General features: G+C 39.8%; 1 protein-coding gene across 1 annotated transcript in view; it reads left to right on the top strand.

The window, feature by feature from the left end:
* Nucleotides 1-19495, top strand: part of FHIP1A (FHF complex subunit HOOK interacting protein 1A) — a 243846-nt gene that overhangs the window by 52399 nt on the left and 171952 nt on the right. The gene's annotated exons all lie outside the window — the stretch shown is intronic.

The following is a 19495-nucleotide window of genomic DNA, read 5'->3' as shown; positions in this document are numbered from 1 at the left end:
TTAAATTGTGTAGTTGTGTGAAAATGTATATGTTTATTTGGCTAGTTTTTATGGGTGCATTTTTGCCTTTAAATGTGCCACCTGATCTTCTGGGGAACCAGAGGCTAAGTATCAGAGGATTAGAAGCTTGACCATAAACGTGAAGATGAGGTGGAATCTGGAGCGGACAAAGAGAGAGGGATGTGCAGTGAGCTAAACATATTGATAAGGTGGAGGGAAAACTGGTTAGAGAGGGAGCTTGCTCAGGGGCAACAGCAGCAGAATCTACGGTATGACAGAGAGAGGAGAAAGGGCTACAGAAAAGGTGAGGTGAAGAGGCTGGCGGTGAGTGCTTTGTTTCCTGAGAAGACATTTGTTGCTGACTGGAATAAAATATACCTTTGCCTGTGGGAATTGGGGAGGGCTGGCTTTCCGAGCAGTGGTCAGGCTTACTCTGTTGATGCTGCCCAGGAGAGTCTGAGGTGTGGTGGGTGTGGCACCCATTCTTCCCATTGTGTGGGGGACAAGAGAAATGGAAAAAGATGTGGGGGACTGTATTAATTTCCAGGGCTATGTTTGGAGCCACATGAGTTTGTGTGACCTTGAAGGCAATGGAAAGCATGAGCAGTTGGGACTACATAATCAACTGGGTAGTCTAGCTGGCTCAAGGTAGAATAGCCTGATAGGAAAAAAGAGATCTCTTTTTCTTGAAATGTTTCTCACCTGGAGGACTTTGGGAATGGGATTTCTTTGTAACGTATGAGGGTAGGGCTGACCATGAAGAACTTTGGATATATGTCATCAGAATTTTCTCTTGGTTCCTCCAGTTCTCTTCCTGGGGTATACCGTGGATTCACACTGTTTCCTGACAGCCCCAATTTGCTGAACATATATTACATATTCTGGATCTTTCTTGATTTTCTTTTTACCTACCAAAACTCTCTGGTGTTTCTGGTCTCTCCAGATAACTGGAGCTAATTTGGTAAAAACATTCATTCTCTTGTGTAGGGATAATGTTTGCATTCAAAAGAAAGATTCACAGTGTGTGGACTCAAAGAAATGGTGGCATTTTGGGCATGCCTTTGGGTAAATATTAAGATGGTGATAGTCATTATATGCATATTTCACTCATGGGAATTAAACTAATGCACTTGGCCAAAAGAAAAAAAAAAAGGTCAAGAAATGATGATTGAATTATGATGAGTATAGGCCCTAGAGTGAACATGAGATGAGAGATAGGAGCCTGCTGTGTTAGGGAGATTTCATTTCCTCTCAGAGAGACCAATTGGGTTTAACCACATGGCCTGTAAAATGCAGGCCAAGTACTTCATCTGGTGTTTACCTGAAGAGGTAATAGTCTTTTCTACAGAGCAGGAAAAACTGGTTCTCTTGGACTTAGGATTGTACAGCATAGTATTGTATTTATGAGGAATTTCAGGGAATTTTCAAGGGTAGTTTCAGTTGTTTGTAATTGCTGCCTTGAGTTTGACTTTGGACTCTAACCTAATTCTCTGTGCAATTAGATATAACTTTACAGTATTGGTTGGCTGAGGGTGGGTCTTTCAGGGCCCCTGTGAGCTCCTTTAGATTTGGGACTATGTAATATTCATCACTGAATATTAGGTACTCAGGAGACATTTTTCTTGAATGAAATAATGAATTCGCAATACCTCTGCTTGGTGCTGTCTCTCCTCACCACCCCCGTTCTGCAATGGTCCCTAGAACAGATACGAATGGGGACATTCTGGCTGCTTTGGTTTAGGAGAGATGAGTTTTACTGAGTGGTTTAGATTTTCTGTTGGAATTGGATTGATCTTTGAGATAATCCCTTTTTCCTGCTTCTGGGAGCTGCCCTAGCCAAAGAAGGTAACCAAAGGGATTGTTTGAAAACAGGATGATGGTATGTGTTTGAAGATGCTCTTACTGTCTTTGTTTTGAATCCTGAACCCATATCTTCCATTCCATAACAGGGCATTCTGGTCATTATAGACAGCTTTGGCATCCCAGGAATGGATGGTTCCTCACTTAGAAAGTTCCATTTCCTCATTTGCCCCTCCAAGGTGACTCTAAACACTGGAATTATGGATGACTTACGTTAAAGCATAATAAAAGAGATGTTGTCCACCTCCCCCATACCACCACACCCCCATCCACCTGTGCTCCATTCTGTCTTTTCACCTGTGGTCCACCTGTGGACCGCAGTGATGATCCCAGTACTTTGTGCATAGCTTGCCTGGTAGCTTACAAATATGCATCATAAAGAAAAGTTTGGCCAGTTTCGTAGATGGCTTTGTTGATAATAATCCTGAGTATGTGGCATCTTGCTCTATGTCTCAGAATATCACCACGGTCCTTATTGAAAAGACTGTCGTTTCTGTAAGGTGTCTGCTTGATGGGGCAAGTTTAAGTAAAGGTAATTACTACTGGAGGTTTTTTTTTTTTTTTTTAAGGTTTGATTTCTTTTTTTTATTATTTTTTAATTTTATTTATTTATTTATTTAAATATTTTTTTTAACGTTTATTTATTTTTGAGACAGAAAGAGAGCATGAACAGGGGAGGGGCAGAGAGATAGGGAGACACAGAATCTGAAACAGGCTCCAGGCTCTGAGCTGTCAGCACAGAGCCCGACGCGGGGCTCGAACTCACGGACCGTGAGATCATGACCTGAGCCGAAGTCGGACGCTCAACCGACCAAGCCACCCAGGCGCCCAATTGATTGATTTCTTTATTTTGAGAGAGACAGAGTGAGTACGGGAGGGGCAGAGAGAGAGGGAGACCAAGAATCGCAAGCAGGCTCCTCGCTGGCAGTGCAGAGCCTAACACAGGGCTCACAAAACTGCGAGATCATGACCTGAGCCAAAACCAAGAGTTGGACGCTCAACCGACAACTGAGCCACTCAGATGCCCCTGGAGTTTGTTTTTTTATATCCCGTTTACAGAAGTTCATTTGCTGCCCTCAATGAGTTTAGAAGCTCCTGTGTGTGACATCCAGACCTTCTTACCAGACACAAATGTGATCTGACTGCTAACCACTCATTCGGATGCTATTTTTAGCCGTTTGTCAGCCCTCTGGGCCAGTTTGGTATTTTTATTTTTATAATGGGGCGGTCAGCCTTTGGCTGTTGTATTTAATAGATTTATAGAAATGGAGGGACTCTTAAAGGTAGTCAAGTCCAGAGTTCTTTAAACTTTTCTTTGCCTCGAAAGGACAGTACAAGCACTAATAAATGTAATTTATGCCACTGTGTAAATTGGAGAACAACTGAACATTAAGTTCAGAGAGGCACTGAAACGAGAGGCCAAAAGCCTCTTTTATCTCTCTACTCCCTTCCACCCCAACCCTTGAGGTATACAGATACACCATCTGGGGCTCTGTGGAGCTTAATTTGAAAACCACAGCTCTGGAGGTAATGGGTGTTTTGCTAAGTCTTAAATATTCCTAGCACCAATTTGCTGTTTATTGCTTCCTGAGGGTACAGTTTTAAAACAGAACTTCTCAGAGTTCTTCCTCTGTAGGAAGTAGTGTGAATTACTTACAGACACTCACCAGTCATGAAGAAGCTTATTGTATGTTGTTTAGCCCAACCAATGTGCATGTTAGGTACAGGTAAGACTCTGACTTGAGTGATGGAGTGATACTGGTTTTTCTATTTGATGGCAAGTATGGCATATGGCTGAAACTATGAATGTGCTTAGGAAGTTGGGATGCCCTATGTGGGATAGACTCTAATTGTGATATTCAAAGTGGGGTCCCGTGGACTAGAAGCAGCCACAGCCCCTGTAACTTGCTAGAATGCAAATTCTTGGCCTCTTCCATGGGTCTGCTGAATCACAAACTTTGAAGATGAAGCCTGGTGGTTGGTATTTCACAAGCTTTCCGGGTGATTCTGCTGTCAGAGCAGTAGTAGTCTGGGGGTTAGCATGGGACAGCTACCCCTGTCCCCTTGCCTTCTTTTTTTTTTTAATTTTTTTTTTCAACGTTTATTTATTTTTTTGGGGACAGAGAGAGACAGAGCATGAACGGGGGAGGGGCAGAGAGAGAGGGAGACACAGAATCAGAAACAGGCTCCAGGCTCTGAGCCATCAGCCCAGAGCCCGACGTGGGGCTCGAACTCCCGGACCGCGAGATCGTGACCTGGCTGAAGTCGGACGCTTAACCGACTGCGCCACCCAGGCGCCCCATTGCCTTCTATATATAGAGTTTTTCTTGCTCTGTTGTGGACATTTGATGTTATCTCTTATAGGAAGTCCTCAGCAACTTTATCTTCAAGACAGGTTTTTAAAAAAAAATTTTTTTAACATTTTATTTATTTTTGAGACAGAGAGAGACAGAGCATGAACAGGGGAGGGTGAGAGAGAGAGAGAGGGAGACACAGAATCTGAAACAGGTTCCAGGCTCTGAGCTGTCAGCACAGAGCCCGATGCGGGGCTCGAACTCATGGAGTGAGAGATCATGACCTGAGCCGAAGTCAGACGCTTAACCGACTGAGCCACCCAGGAGCCCCAACTTTGTCTTCAAAGCAAATAGCCTAGCTCTGACTTGCAATTAGATTACCACCCCTTGGTAACTTTGATGTGGAAATTCTGAAGCCGTGACTAGATGTGTCTGAACACTAGGTGTTTCAGGTGTTAGTAGGGAGCCTGGTTGTTTATGAGAGGAAGTGATCTTCTGCTGGAGCAGTCAGGGCCTCATTCTTCTGGATGCTGCTGAGGCCACTCAGGCATTTCAGCTTTGTGTCTCCAGGGAGGGTCTGCTGGAGGATTCCCAATGCAGCACTTACATGACCATGATCATTTTAGCTGTCTCAGCATTGCAAACCTGTTCCTCTTCTCTTGTGTCTCCCTGATTAACTAGGCAGTCATTCAACAGCCTGTAGCTAGGGATTCTGAATGTAAGTAAGATCCAAGAATCACCCCTGAGATCAGAAAAATAAGATTTGCTTGTATGTATGAATATGATTTTTTTTGTGGGTAGAGGGTCTGTAGTTTTCATCAGATTCTGGAAAGTATCTCTGTCCCCCTGATACCTCCCCCAAACTTATTAACTATTGCTTTAGCTGCTATGGGATAATAGTTGTAAGAAGTCTTCACTAGATTTGCAGTCATCTGAGGTGGAAGAGCTTTCAGGGGGATTGGCAATCCTAGTTTAGCCTGCCTTGTGGTCTCCTCAAGTGTTTGTACGTATGTTAAGTAAAGCAAGACTAGTTCTTTACTTCTAGAATCATGATTTTCTGTTTCTGAGCAGGAGGGAGGATGCACACTTGTTGCTATCAATGGCTAATTCAGTAGTTTCAGGAGTAGTTTCTTTAAAAAGTACAATCCTCTGAGGTATATAGAACAGGAGGATATTATCCCTGTTTACAGTTGATGACCCTGAGGTTTAGAGAAAAACGTGAAATTGTCGCTAGGTTTATCTGTCCTCATGGTCTGAATGCATAGGACACTCCCACTGGCTCAGGCTCTGGTTACTTCTTTTTTTGTTTTATTTTGTTAAAAAGATTTTTTTTTCATTTTGTTTTAGAGAGAGAGAGAAAACACAGGGGAGAGGGGCAGAAAGAGAGAGGGGGTGGGGGAGAGAATCCCAAGTAAGCTCCATGCTCAGCATGGAGCCCAACGGGGGCTCCATCCCGTGATCCTGGGATCATGACCAGAGCTGAAACAGTCAGAAACTCAACCGACTGAGCCACCAAGGGAAGGTGCCCCTATGGCTACTTCTGAATACTCTTGGATGATGCCTAGACTAGTATTGAAAGTCCATTGTGGATAAAAGTCTGATTGTTTAACTGCACCTAAAATTGTTATTCTTTCTTTTTTTAATGTTTATTTTTGAGAGAAAGAGAGAGACAGAGCATGAGCAGGGGAGGAGCAGAGAGAGAGAGGGAGACACAGAATCTGAAGCAGGCTCCACACTCCAAGCTGTCAGGACAGAGCCCGATGTGGGGCTCAAACTCACAGACCACGAGATCATGACCTGAGCTGAAGTCAGACACTCAACCAACTGAGCCACCCAGGCGCCCCTAAAATTGTTATTCTTTAAAGGAAATGGATCCTGTGAAAATTGTGGATTTCTTTTTTGCGGTTCCTTACATTTAAACAAAAATTTTATAGATCTCATCTCCCCACTTCACAGTCAAATGTAAGCTGGCCCCAACCCCTCTTCTTTTCTCCTTCATAAAGATCATAGAAAACCCCCCTGATCATATTTTTTTAGCATGTTGTGTCAGGAGAGGGCAAGTCATTGGCAGCTGGTAGCATCGCCTCCTTTTCATTAGATTATTCTTTGGGTTTCAAAGACTAGTGCCCTTGTAACTTATTTTACACAGCCTTAACATTGCACATAAAAGTTTGCTATGGAAGAGTAGCAAATGTAAGATAAATTGAGAAGGTTAAGGGGAAAACTGTGCTAAGAGCCTCTCATAAGTGAATTCTCATCTTAAAAGCACAGCGATTTCTCCAAGTGACAAATTAACTTGGGATTGTGCTTTGCATTTTTAAGTAATGTGTGGTAGGGTAATTCCATTTGTGTTTAAGCTAGAGGTCGGTGCCTCCTGTACTCCACTTGTACTTTTTGCTTAATGTAGTAAAGGAAGCTGTATATGTGGACATTTAATTTACTTTTATTTTGCAAATGCATTGTATCTGTGATTCAGTCAGTGATGAGATTCTGTGTGTTAAGGAAGGCTGGCATATAAAAGGTGTCTGTGCTGAGGGCTTAGGGCCAGAGCATTTTCCAAAAGGAGTATTTGTGCTTTGAAAACTTCTTATAAAGATTCTTGTTCTGACTTGAATTACTTTTTTACTTCAGTAGGGTCACCGAAAAGGATCAAGATGTCAGTAAATTCAGGTCCATGGCATTGGGTGGGTAGAAAAGGCATTAGTAAGTGGGGTGGTGGTTCTTTCTGTCAGTGTCATAATTGATTATGAAAATTTAAGTAGGTGACTCCCTATTTCTACCAGGAATACGCATACTGATGTCATTTAGACTTTCACTTTGAGCAAGTGACTCCATATTTCTATCACAAATATGCATATTAATGTCATTTAGACTTTTTTGTCATTTAATTTCTGTATTTTAGGGCTTATAGATCTGTGATTTGTTGAACAGTAGTGAGAATACAGAGAAGAGGGTTCCTGCCTAGCATTCTTTTTTTTTTTTTTTTTTAACGTTTATTTATTTTTGGGACAGAGAGAGACAGAGCATGAACGGGGGAGGGGCAGAGAGAGAGGGAGACACAGAATCGGAAGCAGGCTCCAGGCTCTGAGCCGTCAGCCCAGAGCCTGACGCGGGGCTCGAACTCACAGACCGTGAGATCGTGACCCGGGCTGAAGTCGGACGCTTAACCGACTGAGCCACCCAGGCGCCCCCCCCCCTTTTTTAAAAAATATAATTTATTGTCACGTTAGCTAACATTCAGTGTATATGGCTTCAGGAGTAGATTCCCGTGATACATTGTCCTGCTTAGCATTCTTACAATCTGTCTGGTGAGACCTGACTGGTCATAGAAAGCTCTTAATTCTTCTAGTCACTGATGTCAGTATTAGGTGTTTAGACTGGGTAATTAATAATATCCTTGCCATCTGCATCTTTCTATTGAGGTCTTCATTTTCCTTCTTTGGTATTTGGCCACATTGCATTTTTGCTCCAGGATTTTAATTTATGGGGCAGAGACAGTGGGTATGATGTTAGCTAATTGTGCCTGATGTGGATCTCACTTTTCACAGTCAGAGCACAATACTGAAGATCATATTTTTTACTTGAATGAGATGCCTTGTTTTGATCTCAGGGGAATCAATGGGTACACATGCAATGGAGATTAAGAGAGATGAGGGGCAGGTGGTAAGTTCAGGAGCTCCAGGGCCACGTTCCAATTAGTCCCCTAACCCGTGGTGGTGGACTTTATATTTCTAGGAAGAAGCAGAATAGATTGAAATACTTGAGGCTAGGAGGGAGGCTGAGGCAAAGCAGGCATCTAGATTTCCCTGAATTTCCTTTTACCTCAGATTCTTGTAAGAAAAAAAACAAACAAACCCAAAACCAGCACTCTGAATCTGTGCTTCCTACAATGGAGCCTCCTATTACAGAATTTGTTTGCATCTAAATAAAGAAAGTAAATGAGTTTTCAACACCATGCCAGTCACCTGACCCAGAAGCCATATATAGCTTGGTGGGTATTTTGAGGTTGTGTATTCACCTGTCTGGACAGTTAAGGATTCTGGACATAATGTGGGGTTAGGAAATACTTGTGTGATTTTTAAAGGCTTATTGTTTATTGTGAAACATACTATGTTTATATTAGAGTCCAGTGACGTAGTTTCTGACTTCACAAGAGCTTTGCCTTAGTAACATATACTGTATGATTTCGCTCCTGTGGAATTTAAGAAACAAATGAGCAAAGGAAAGAAAGAGACAAACCAAGAAACAGACTCTTAACTATAGAGGACAAACTGATGGTTACCAGAGCAGAGGTGGGTGAGGGGATAAGTTAAATAGGTGACAGGGATTAAAGAGGGCACTTGTGATGAGCACTGGGTATTACATGGAAGTGTTGAATCACTATAATTGTACACCTGAAACTAATATTACAGTATACCTTAACAATAATGGAAATAAGATTGAAAAAAAAAGCTTTGCCTTAATAATTAGAACAAGCCTTTTCCTTACCATTTGGCTTTTAATATATGTTTGAGGTCATGATCTTTTTGGTATTGTTTTAATAGAAATAAAATTTACATAATATGAATGCTGTGAATATATTTTGTCAAGAGAATTTAAGAGAGGTTAATTGACTCAACACTTGGTTCATTTATTTGAATTCACTGGCTGATAGGCCAGGCTGATATAAAGCCAGGTCTTTGCCTTCAAGGAGATCATAGCCTCCTAGGGGTATAAAAACATAAACAAATATTAATAGAGGCATGTACAAGGTGCCCTGTGGCTGCAAAGAATGTTTACTGTGCTTTGCTTTTTGTGCCTGAAAATGGTGGAATCTTTTCCTCTTGCTCTATTTTTTGTAGCGACTTGTCTCACTTTGTTGTCTTCGTGTTTTCTGTTAGGGATTTCATATTAAGGTTAGAGTTTTGTCAGCTGTTTCATGCTTCTGAACATTTCTTGCTTCTAAGATTCAAAGAAAGAAATGTGCATGGTGATGCCCGATGCTGGTCTGTTTCTAAGAATTGTAAAGCATGAACTTGCTATATAACTTGCTACAAAAGTTGATATAAAAAAGATATTTTTGAATGTTGGAGTGTAAACTGAGATTTTGCCAAACTTATTTTTCCTGCAAGACTGCTGGCCAGTATACTCCTGACCGGTTTGCTTACTTAAGCCAGTCCTATATTATATATATTTTTGCCTTTATTGTATGTTTTAGCCACATCTCCTCCCCAAACCCCAGGCCAAAAAAGAGTCTACTTCCTGTCTTCTTTGCTTTGAAGTTTCCTGAAACTTTAGATCCCTTGTTCTTTTTTTTTTTTTAAACACTAAAATCTTTTGCATGTTTGCAAATGGTAATAGCAGTGCCTTTTCCTTTCATACTGGTAAATGAGGGATTAAGTGGACAGTACTTATAAAGAGCTCCAGAATTCTTAGAGAAAGGAATAAATAAGATGAAGGAGTATTATGCAAGGTGAATAAATTATTTTCTTATATTAAGCTGAGTTTTATTAAGTTAGTGAATTTTTCTCAATGCTAATCTCTCTTTTTTAATTTAATACTCTGGTTTCTCTTTTTATACTTAATGCTTTTTAGACTTCCTCACTTCCCTTTTCTAAGGCATTTCTGAACTGGCACAATTGCCATTTTTTCCCTTAATTTTATAAAGTATGGTATCTTTTAAATGTTACTTTAAAAAATTCTTTCATGCCTCTTCCTTGGCCCATATGTAAAAATTGACTTGAATAGACTTCGCTGTAATAATCTTACTTTATTAAAATCTTGCAACATGTTGGTAAAGTGTGCTAGCTTATAGGTTTCATAGCTAACTTTTAAACCGTAACCAGGCTTGTATTTTACCTTTCTCTCTGTGAATTGCTTAAAGGGCAGACTTATCTGGTTACACTTTCCAGTTTCACAGAAAGGCCCTTTTCCACCTTTTGCTATCTTGACAGCTGAGAAAGTCAAGGGAACAATCAACAGCCTGGTTTAAGAGGGCGGAAACGTGTCCCTTGCACTGGCATTTGCTTCCTCTCTGGTGTGAAAGCTTGTACTTGTGGCTACGAAGTAACGTTGTGCAAAAACTTGAAGGACAGGTGTTGACTCTGGCCTTCACCAAGGTGAGAATTTGAGATGAGAGATTTGGGCTCCATGGAGGAGGTGATTTGGAACTTGACCAGTGGGTCGGTTTTGTTACCTATCATTGAAGCTGGAGACTAAGTGAAGGAGATATAATTTCACAACTCATAATACAGCTCTAAAATCTTTTTCCTTTTGCTTGATGTATTTTAAGCAGTTGAATACATTTTCCATAAATTTTACTGCCTTCTATTTATCTTTGAGTAGAAGCCAGTGAGAGAAATATTTAGGAGGTTATGAGCGACAATAGCATGAACTGTTAGAAAAGTCCTTTTGTGCCATTCCTCAAGTGTGTGCTGGTGGAAAAATTGCTGTAATTTGATAGTGAAATGTTGGAAAATGATTTTATTTACTATTTAGAAATAACGTAAATGAGCCTTGCTTTTTAAATTCACAGGTTCAAAACATTTAGTTATGCCTCACTAGCTCAATCTTTGCTCATTATGCTTTACATTGATGGAATTAAATGTGACACATTGCAATGTTGGACCAGCCACACAGTTCTAAAATACAGAGTTTGATTGAATTCCGAAAAAAATTAAAGGTACCATTTAATATCAGAAATGGAGATTAGTGAAATTTTGTTTTTTACCCTAAAGTTGGTTCAAGAAAGTATCCCAGTGATAGAAGAGGGAAAGAGCATGAAGAAGACTCAACTGTAAATTGCCGTAAAACCAAAAAAGATTCTTAGGCTTTGGGAGAGCAGATAGTTTTTCAAAGCCGTGTTCCCGATGTCTGTAGTGGCCACACTATGGGTAGTCTTGGGGGTGAGGGGGACAGGCGGTGCACTTCTAGTACTTGCATCTACCGGTGCTGTTAGTAAACGTGTGCCGAATGGCATTTGGCCCTGAAGCATTGAGTTTTACCTGCTGGGTATCCAAGGACATATGTGGATGAAGGTCAGAGCTTCCCGATGCTTGGAATTGTGTGAGGTTCATGGGTATTGAGAGAGTTGCCCTAATAGAATGCCCATGCATTTTGTAGGAAACCTCTGGAGGCCATCTTCTGATTCTTGTGCTTATCTTGTACAGGGACCATCTACAGTTTTCCTGTAACTTGCAAAGTCATCAATAATTTGTGCTTCAGTGTTGATAAGATTGTATGAGCATTTTCTGTGAGCTCAAATCACCTGTCACTTGTTTTGACGGTTAAGGATAGGGAATTGAAAGTTAAACTTGGGTTTCAGTCTCTGCTTTGCCACTGTGTGATTTTAGTTACATAATCTCTTAAAAAATATTTTTTTAATGTTTGTTTATTTTTGAGAGAGAGAGAGACAGAGACAGAGCACAAGTGGGGGAGAATCAAAGAGAGGGGGAGTCACAGAATCTGAAACAGGCTCCAGGCTCTGAGCTGTCAGCACAGAACCCGACACAGGGGGCTCGAACTCACGAACCGTGAGATCATGGCCTGAGCCAAAGTCGGACACTCAACTGACTGAGCCACCTAGGTGCCCCAGTTACATAATCTCTTTAAACTTCACTTTTGTTGTCTATAAAATAGGTATTCATGGGGCACCTGGCTGGCTCAGTCAGTGGAGTGTGTGACTCTTGATCTCGGGGTCATGAGTTCCAGTCCCACGCTGGGCAGAGACTACTTAAAAAAATGGGTATTCATTCATTTGTTCATTCATTCATTCATTCATTCAGTGAATATTTCTATGTGTCAGGGCTGTTGGTGCTGGGGAGTGAGCAGTGAGCAAAGCAGCAAAACCCTTGCTTTTGTGGAGCTTAATTCTACAGGGAGAAACGGCATATAAATGAATAGAAATAGAATGTATTTTAGATGGTAACAGTTGCTACCAAGAAAAATAAAACAGGTTTGGGGTAGAATGACATGACTAGAAGGCGCTTTCTTTCTGTTTTATGTGAGGTAGATAGAGGAGGGCTTTGTACTGAAGTGACATGTCAGCAGAGACCTAAATGGAGACAGGAATGATATATGAAGGTATCTGGGGATCTCAGGGAGGAGCAAGTCTGCACAGTCCCTGAGGTGAGAGCAAGCATGGCATGTTTGGGGAGCAGCAAGGAGGAGAGCCAGCCTGCAATGAGTGAGGGCCAGAGCAGCTGTGAGGGCAGTACCCACCTTGTAGGGTTGCTTAGAAAATGGAGTGAGAAAACACACAGAGTATGTACTTTATAATACATGAAGATTGTTTTAGGCATACAAGAAGCGTTCAGTAGTATGAAGCTTATTAACAACATTCATTATCTTATTAAATATCAGTAGAAAAATCGTATCATTTTTATGTTTAATGTTTATTTAATGTTTATTATTGAGAGAGTGGCAGGGGGCAGGGACAGAGGGAGATACAGAATCTGAAGCATGTTCCAGGCTCTGAGCTGTCAGCACAGATCCTGAGGCGGGGCTCAAACCCACAAACCGTGAGATCATGACCTGAACTGAAGTTGGATGCTTAACCTACTGAGCCACCCAGGTGCCCCCAAATCATATCATTTTTATAGAAAAACCATCTGATAAAATTCAATATCAATTATTGGTCTCAAAGAACTCTATAAAATAGAGTAGGAAAATATTCTTAGCAAAATAAGGTATGTCCATCTCATTCCAAAAGCCATCTTAGGCTTAATAGAAAATTTGAGAACATACTATGAATATATTTGCAAATGAATATTTGCAAATGACAGGAATATATGACTAGAATACCCAAGAGAATCAAGTGAAAAACTAATTATAAAGATAATGTATAGGGGTGCCTGGGTGGCTCAGTTAAGTGTCTGACTCTTGATTTCAGCTCAGGTCATGATCTTGTCGTTAGTTTGGGCCCCACCTTGGACTCTCTATTGACAGCATGGAGCCTGCTTGGGATTCTCTCTCTCTCTCTCTCTCTCTCTCTCTCTCTCTCTCTCTCTCTCTCTCCCTCCCTCTCTCCCTCTCTCCCTCCCTCCCTCTCCCTCTCCCTCTCCCTCTCCCTCTCCCTCTCCCTCTCTCTCTCCCTCTCTCCCTCTCTCCCTCTACCCCGTACCCTCTCTCCCTCTATCTCCCTCTCTCCCTCTCTGCCCCTCCCCTGTTTGCATGTGCTCTCTCTCTCTCAAAATAAATAAACTTAAAAAAAAAATACAGATAATGTATAAATGTGCCTGGATGCCAAGATGTTATGTCAACATTTACAACTTTCCTATATACCAACAATAACTAATTTGAAGATATATGGAAGAAAAGACCATTAGCGTACAAAAGTATAAAATACCTAAGAATAAACTTAAGAAATGTATATGATATATATGTAGGCAGGCACTTAATGCCGCTGAGGGATGCAAAAGAGATATGAAAAGGCCTGTCATATTCTTGGATAAAAAGATGCCAATTCTCCTTATATTCATTAATACGTGTGTTTGATGATGTTCTAGTGAAAATAACAATAGGATTTTTTTTTTGGTGGGGGATACTAAACAGGTTTATTCTGTGTTCGCATGGAAAAATAAACAAGAGATTCAAATATATTATAAGACTGTGATACTTGAAACATTGGTATTACCAAATACCATATTTAGTGTATGATAAAGATGGCCTTTCAGATTAATTAGAGAAAGATGCTGTGTTCGATAAGTAATCGGATGAGCAGGTAGCCATCTGGGATGAATAAGCTATTTAGAGCGGTACCTCAAATGTTAAGCCAAAAGCTATATAAAACAGAAATTAAAAAAATAAGTTCTAGAAGACAGCATGAGGAAGCTATTTTATAACGTTGGACTGCATAGGGCCTAAGTAAGACAGAGAACTGAGAAGCCACCAAAGAGATCGACCAACTTGATCGCATTGCTGCCCCCCACCCCCGAAAAAAAAAAAAAAACTAAAAAAAATTCTGCATAAGGAAAGTCAGAGAACAAGAAAATTGGGAAAAATGTTTACTTTTTTATATCAAAAAGGGGGACTAATTTCTCTAATAAAGAGATCCTACAAATCCATAAGAAAAAGTCCAGCAACTCAGTAGAAACATGGACAAAGGATACAAATAGTCTTTAAAAGGAAGGGAAATAATAGTGGCTTCTAAACATGAGAAGATGCTTAATACGTTTATTAAAAGAGATTTGTACGTGACAACTATGCCAAAGTACCATTTATCTCCATTAAATGGGCAAAGATTTAAAATGTTTATGATCTACACTGTAGAGTATGAATGCAAAACAATAGCCTCTTTAGTGGCCAATTTGGCAGAATCTACAATAACAATCTCATATCCTTTGACTAGGAACTTCAGTTCTAGAAATTTATCCTAGATATGAATATATCCTCTGAGATATACTGTATATACATATGTACTATGAATGTATCTTACATGTATATATATATTACCTGTATGAGAAAGTGATTTATGTACAAGATAATTATTGTAGGAGTATTTATGTTGGTTAAAGATTGGAAACAACTGAAATATTCATCCATGGCAACTGAATAAATACATTGTTACATCTGTACATTAGAAAACCAGTGCAGTCATAAAAAATACCCATGAATCTCTTTATGTATTGTCTTGGAAAAATTGCCAGTATGTGTTTGGTGAAAAATGCAAGGTATAGGATAGTTTATATAATATGTTTATCTGTGTTAAAGTGTTTTGCTTGTTTATGAATAGATACAGCCTCTGGGGAGTATAATTTGAATATGAAGACACCCCCACCCCTTTTAAAAACAATTACACTTAGCACAATGCCTTGCACTTAGCACATATTACATGTTGGTGGTGGTGGCTATTTGCATTATAATTACAGGGTTTATCTCCTGGGTTGATTTTTAACGATTGGGTCTAGAAGAGGAAGCCCATCTTGCTATAAATGCTGGTTAATGAGGGTCATCTCTTGTTGTTCATCAAAAATGCTATATGTGCTTCCTGAAGTATGTTTCTTTCTTTCTTTCTTTTTTTTTTTCTGAAGTATGTTTCTTGGAGGATGTCAGTACAAGCTCTGCAAACCAAAGATGCCAAATAAAATTGGGCAACATTGGATTAAAACTAAGCAGGCTTCTTTCTTGCAGGTTTTTTTTAGATCCTTAATACATAAAATGTTCTTTGTGAATGTTCAAGAGAGATATTTAGAATGCAGTGTTTTCCAAATTTATTTGAATGCCGAACTTTAAACAACAATTACTACTTTTTTCCCTTTAAAAAACATCTTTTTGAGTAGTTGTCACATTGGGAAATAGCACTTTAATACTTAGATTTTGGCTTTGTTCACCTTTGTTATTCATTTTAATAAATGTGTATTTTTGATATATTTCTAAGATATTTGTCATCTCTTTCTGCCTGCTTTTCCTCCTCTGTGATATGTTACAACTCATTCATTTGTTTCTTGGTTGATACCTTCCCAAAGTCATCCAGATTACACTGGGTTTCTTGGGTAAATAAGAGACTCTATAAAAGTAATGCAAAATCTCAGGGATTGATTGAATGGAAATTGAAGATTGAAGCTTCATTTGATTCAGCTTTTCCCAAAGCTTTAGAAGTTTTGCTGTTGGGGGGGGGTGGGGCGGAGGAATATAATCAACTTAATGGGTAGATAGTTGAGGAATCGTGAGCGTATAATGTGGAGAAGATGGCATCACTGTGGGTCAGAAGATAGGGTATCTCCCTCTGTCTTCACCACATACCAGCTGTTTGATCTTGAACAGGTCACTCAGCCTCTTGTGCCTTGTGCTTCGTTTTTATTGTCTGTAAAACTCAGGGATTGGGTTTAGGTCCGTGCATTTTAAGGCTGAGTTGTTATTGATGTGCTTAATGGAATCATTGAAGATTGTAGGACCATGTAGAATATATTTTGTTCTATCCTACAGTTTCCACGTGTGGATATAGTCTATCTCAGGTCAGCTCTTTTGGAGGATGAAATTATTCAATAATTAGCTCATAGTCAATTGCATGTATTTGAATGAACTTGTTGAACTTTTTGAGACTTCTGTTTTGATTGATTGATTTAATTACCCTCCAGGAAAGCACTTGATTATAGCACAGGTCAATTAATATAGTGCTGCGGATAAATCCACACCTCCTGTGTAAACCCCCTGAATCTGTTGTACTGATTATAGGGAGAAGTCCATGATGTGGATATTAATTATCCTCCCTGCCCCCCACACCTGCCCCGTGTTCATTTGGTGGTTTCGCTGTGCTTTTTGTGTGCTTCTGCCTGCTAACAGATTTCTGAACTCAGCACAGCAGAGGTCTAAATTCACTGAATTTATGCCATCAGGAAATGAGGTTTAAATTTTGTTTCTCAGTTGAAATTAGGGATGTAACCTAGCTGTTATACAGAAGAGTGTGAGCCTGAATATGATTTTATTATGTGGAGGTAGAATGTTTTGTTAGGAGAGTACTTGCCTGAGCAGAGATCTGAGTGTGACTGAACAGTTAACTGCTAACTCCCTACCCACCCCCCCCTTTTAAGAAGAAGAAATATTTTGTTTTTAAATGAGATGACAACCAAGAGAATTACCAAGACCCAGTGAATTTTTTTGAGAGTCCTTTCAATTTACTTGAGTTCTTTTTAACCTTGCTTCGATGTCATTCTGTGCATTACTGTCAAAGGACTCTGCTTCCTTTGAAGTTCCAAAGTGTTGCTGCTGGCGGAATCATGATGGTAAAATAGAAATGGTTCTCAGTAAAGCCCTTAGTGATAGATACACGATGCCTTTTTACCTAAGTAAAAGCGTATGTGTGTGTCTAAAAATTTAGAGTGTAAGGGGAGGATATGTGATATATGATAATGGACACTAAGATGGGAGAAGTATTTCTCATGAATTAGAGATGCCCTTTCATAATTCAAGAGTCACAGAGTGAAGAAAGGCTCGAAATCACCTGAAAAGCATCTGGAAGCAATCTGTAATTCTTAAGAGGCAGTAGGAGAGCCTGTATCTCTCCAGTGCATGATGATGAAACTGTTCATGTGGGATTATGGAAAAAGTAGCATTCTGTTCTCTTGTAAAACCTCTTGCGATTAAATGCCTGTAGATTTGATTATGAATTACACTGCGCTGTCCCAGATGCTTAATAAATGATTAATTCATTAGAGTGAAGAAGGCAGATTTGAAGGTACTGAAGATATTTTAGTATTTTTAAACAACAAAAATTCAACGGAATAAATTTGATGATCAAACTGGCCTTGTTTAACTGATTTATGAATTGGGCAACCTCCCGTCTAGCGACAGAAAGGAGCTTTATAGAGCTGTAGAAGAGGAAAGGTTTTTAAAGGCAGGAGGGTGGGGGCAGAAAATGGAAATTATTAGCAAAGAATACATTGTTTCAGACAAGGTTGTCACCCTAAGGGAGATGGGAGGGGGTGTATTCGGTAGATTATCTCGCTAGTGCTGTTCAGCTAATTCCATGTTGATTGGTTAAAGGTTACATTCCTGGGGGGGATGGTGAGGGGGTTGGAAAATTTATTTGCATGTAAAATGTTACCTTTTATTTTCTGTGCCTCATACTCACTCTTCTTGTGCCTGGTCAGTACCACTACTGTGCCCAGTTTTGAAGATTTAGGTTGCACTGAGGTCTCCCTCCCCCCTCCCCATTTTTTCGCTTTTGTGAAACTTTTGTTACAAGAAAAGGTATTACGTTCCAAACACATCCACAAAACCTCTGACAGTGACTTCTAGGAAGCCATGTTTTAATATATTGGACTGTTGCAGGAAAATTATTGCATTAACGAGTGGCTCATCCTTGTTACACACAGATTTTAAAGACGGATTTGTTGTACTAGACTCTTGAATTGTTCCCTTTAACTAAGTTAGGGAAATATTTTACCCAATACTTATAACTATATCAGAATATATTGCATCTTATTTCTTGCTTTTGCAAAAGTAGTTGCAATCATATGTAATTACAACATTGCACTGTGCTTTTTCTTCATATGGTAAATGGCATTTTCCATTTTGTTATGAACTCAAAGTTTTTTGATGGCTGACAAAATTACGGTTAAGTGAATTATGTTGTGTCAAATTTACTTAACTCTTCCCCAGTTATTGGGCATTTAAATGGTTTTCGTGCTTTACAGTTAAGTGTTTGTATGTGTGTGTATATATATGTATATATATATAATTTAATTTAATTTAATTAAAAAAAAATTTTTTTTTCAACGTTTATTTATTTTTGGGACAGAGAGAGACAGAGCATGAACGGGGGAGGGGCAGAGAGAGAGGGAGACACAGAACCGGAAACAGGCTCCAGGCTCTGAGCCATCAGCCCAGAGCCCGACGCGGGGCTCGAACTCATGGACCGCGAGATCGTGACCTGGCTGAAGTCGGACGCTTAACCGACTGCGCCACCCAGGCACCCCAATTTAATTTTATTTTAATTCGAGTAGAGTCAACAGGCAGTGTAATAGTTTTAGGTGTACAATATAGTGATTCAACACTTCTGTACACACCCCGTGCTCATCACCACAAGTGCATTCCTTAATCCCCATCACCTATTTAACCCATCCCCTCACTCACCTCTCTGGTAACCATCAGTTTGTTCTCTGTAGTTAAGGGCCAAATTTAAGTGTAGCATTTATTGTTTTCTTATAAGATGTTCTTACCTGGACATTTGTCTAGCTTCCACCTATTTTGATCTTGAACAGTGACTTCTTGTGGTTTTGTTTAGCATTTGCATTAGCTTCTGCCTTTTGTACTCTGTGTTTGGAGTTAGTGTTTTTGCTGTGCTCTCCAAGACACTTCTAGGTGTTCTTTGTATTTCTCTCAGGTAGGATAATTTCCCAACATTCTTCAGACTCCTGTATTTCTGGCTGTACAGTAGGGATTAAGCCATCTATTTGTGTTGTGAAACTTACCTTCCCAGTTAGGCCTGTTCATAGGAGATGTGTGTCTAAGACCAAAGTAAACCTTGCTCATGGGCTGGCGAAAAAGCTGGAACTTTCAACTGTCAAGGTCAGGGTAGGTCAGAGGTACCAGGGAATATTTTGGGAGTATTCCACACTTTTAAAAAGTTGATTGTGAAAGTTGTTTGTGGCCCTGCCTTGACTATTTTGTATTGTATTGTCATTATCTTAATACAATGCTGCTGATGCAGGGGTATGGATTTATTTAGTTTCATGTTTTTTTTTTCTTCTATTCTGAAAGAAGTGTGTAGTTGTCTAACATCTCTTAGACAATGGAGGAATCCTCTACTTTCTGCTACCCAGAGGGAGTCTTTCATTTTTGGCGAGCATTCAGGTGCTTAAGTAAAAATTTACTTTTTGCTTATAATTTTCTTTTTGATAAAGAGAGGTACGATCTGAGGA

Source organism: Prionailurus bengalensis, chromosome B1, assembly GCF_016509475.1.
Source record: "Prionailurus bengalensis isolate Pbe53 chromosome B1, Fcat_Pben_1.1_paternal_pri, whole genome shotgun sequence".
Taxonomy (NCBI): domain Eukaryota; kingdom Metazoa; phylum Chordata; class Mammalia; order Carnivora; family Felidae; genus Prionailurus; species Prionailurus bengalensis.
This window is presented reverse-complemented; position numbering and strand designations above follow the sequence as displayed.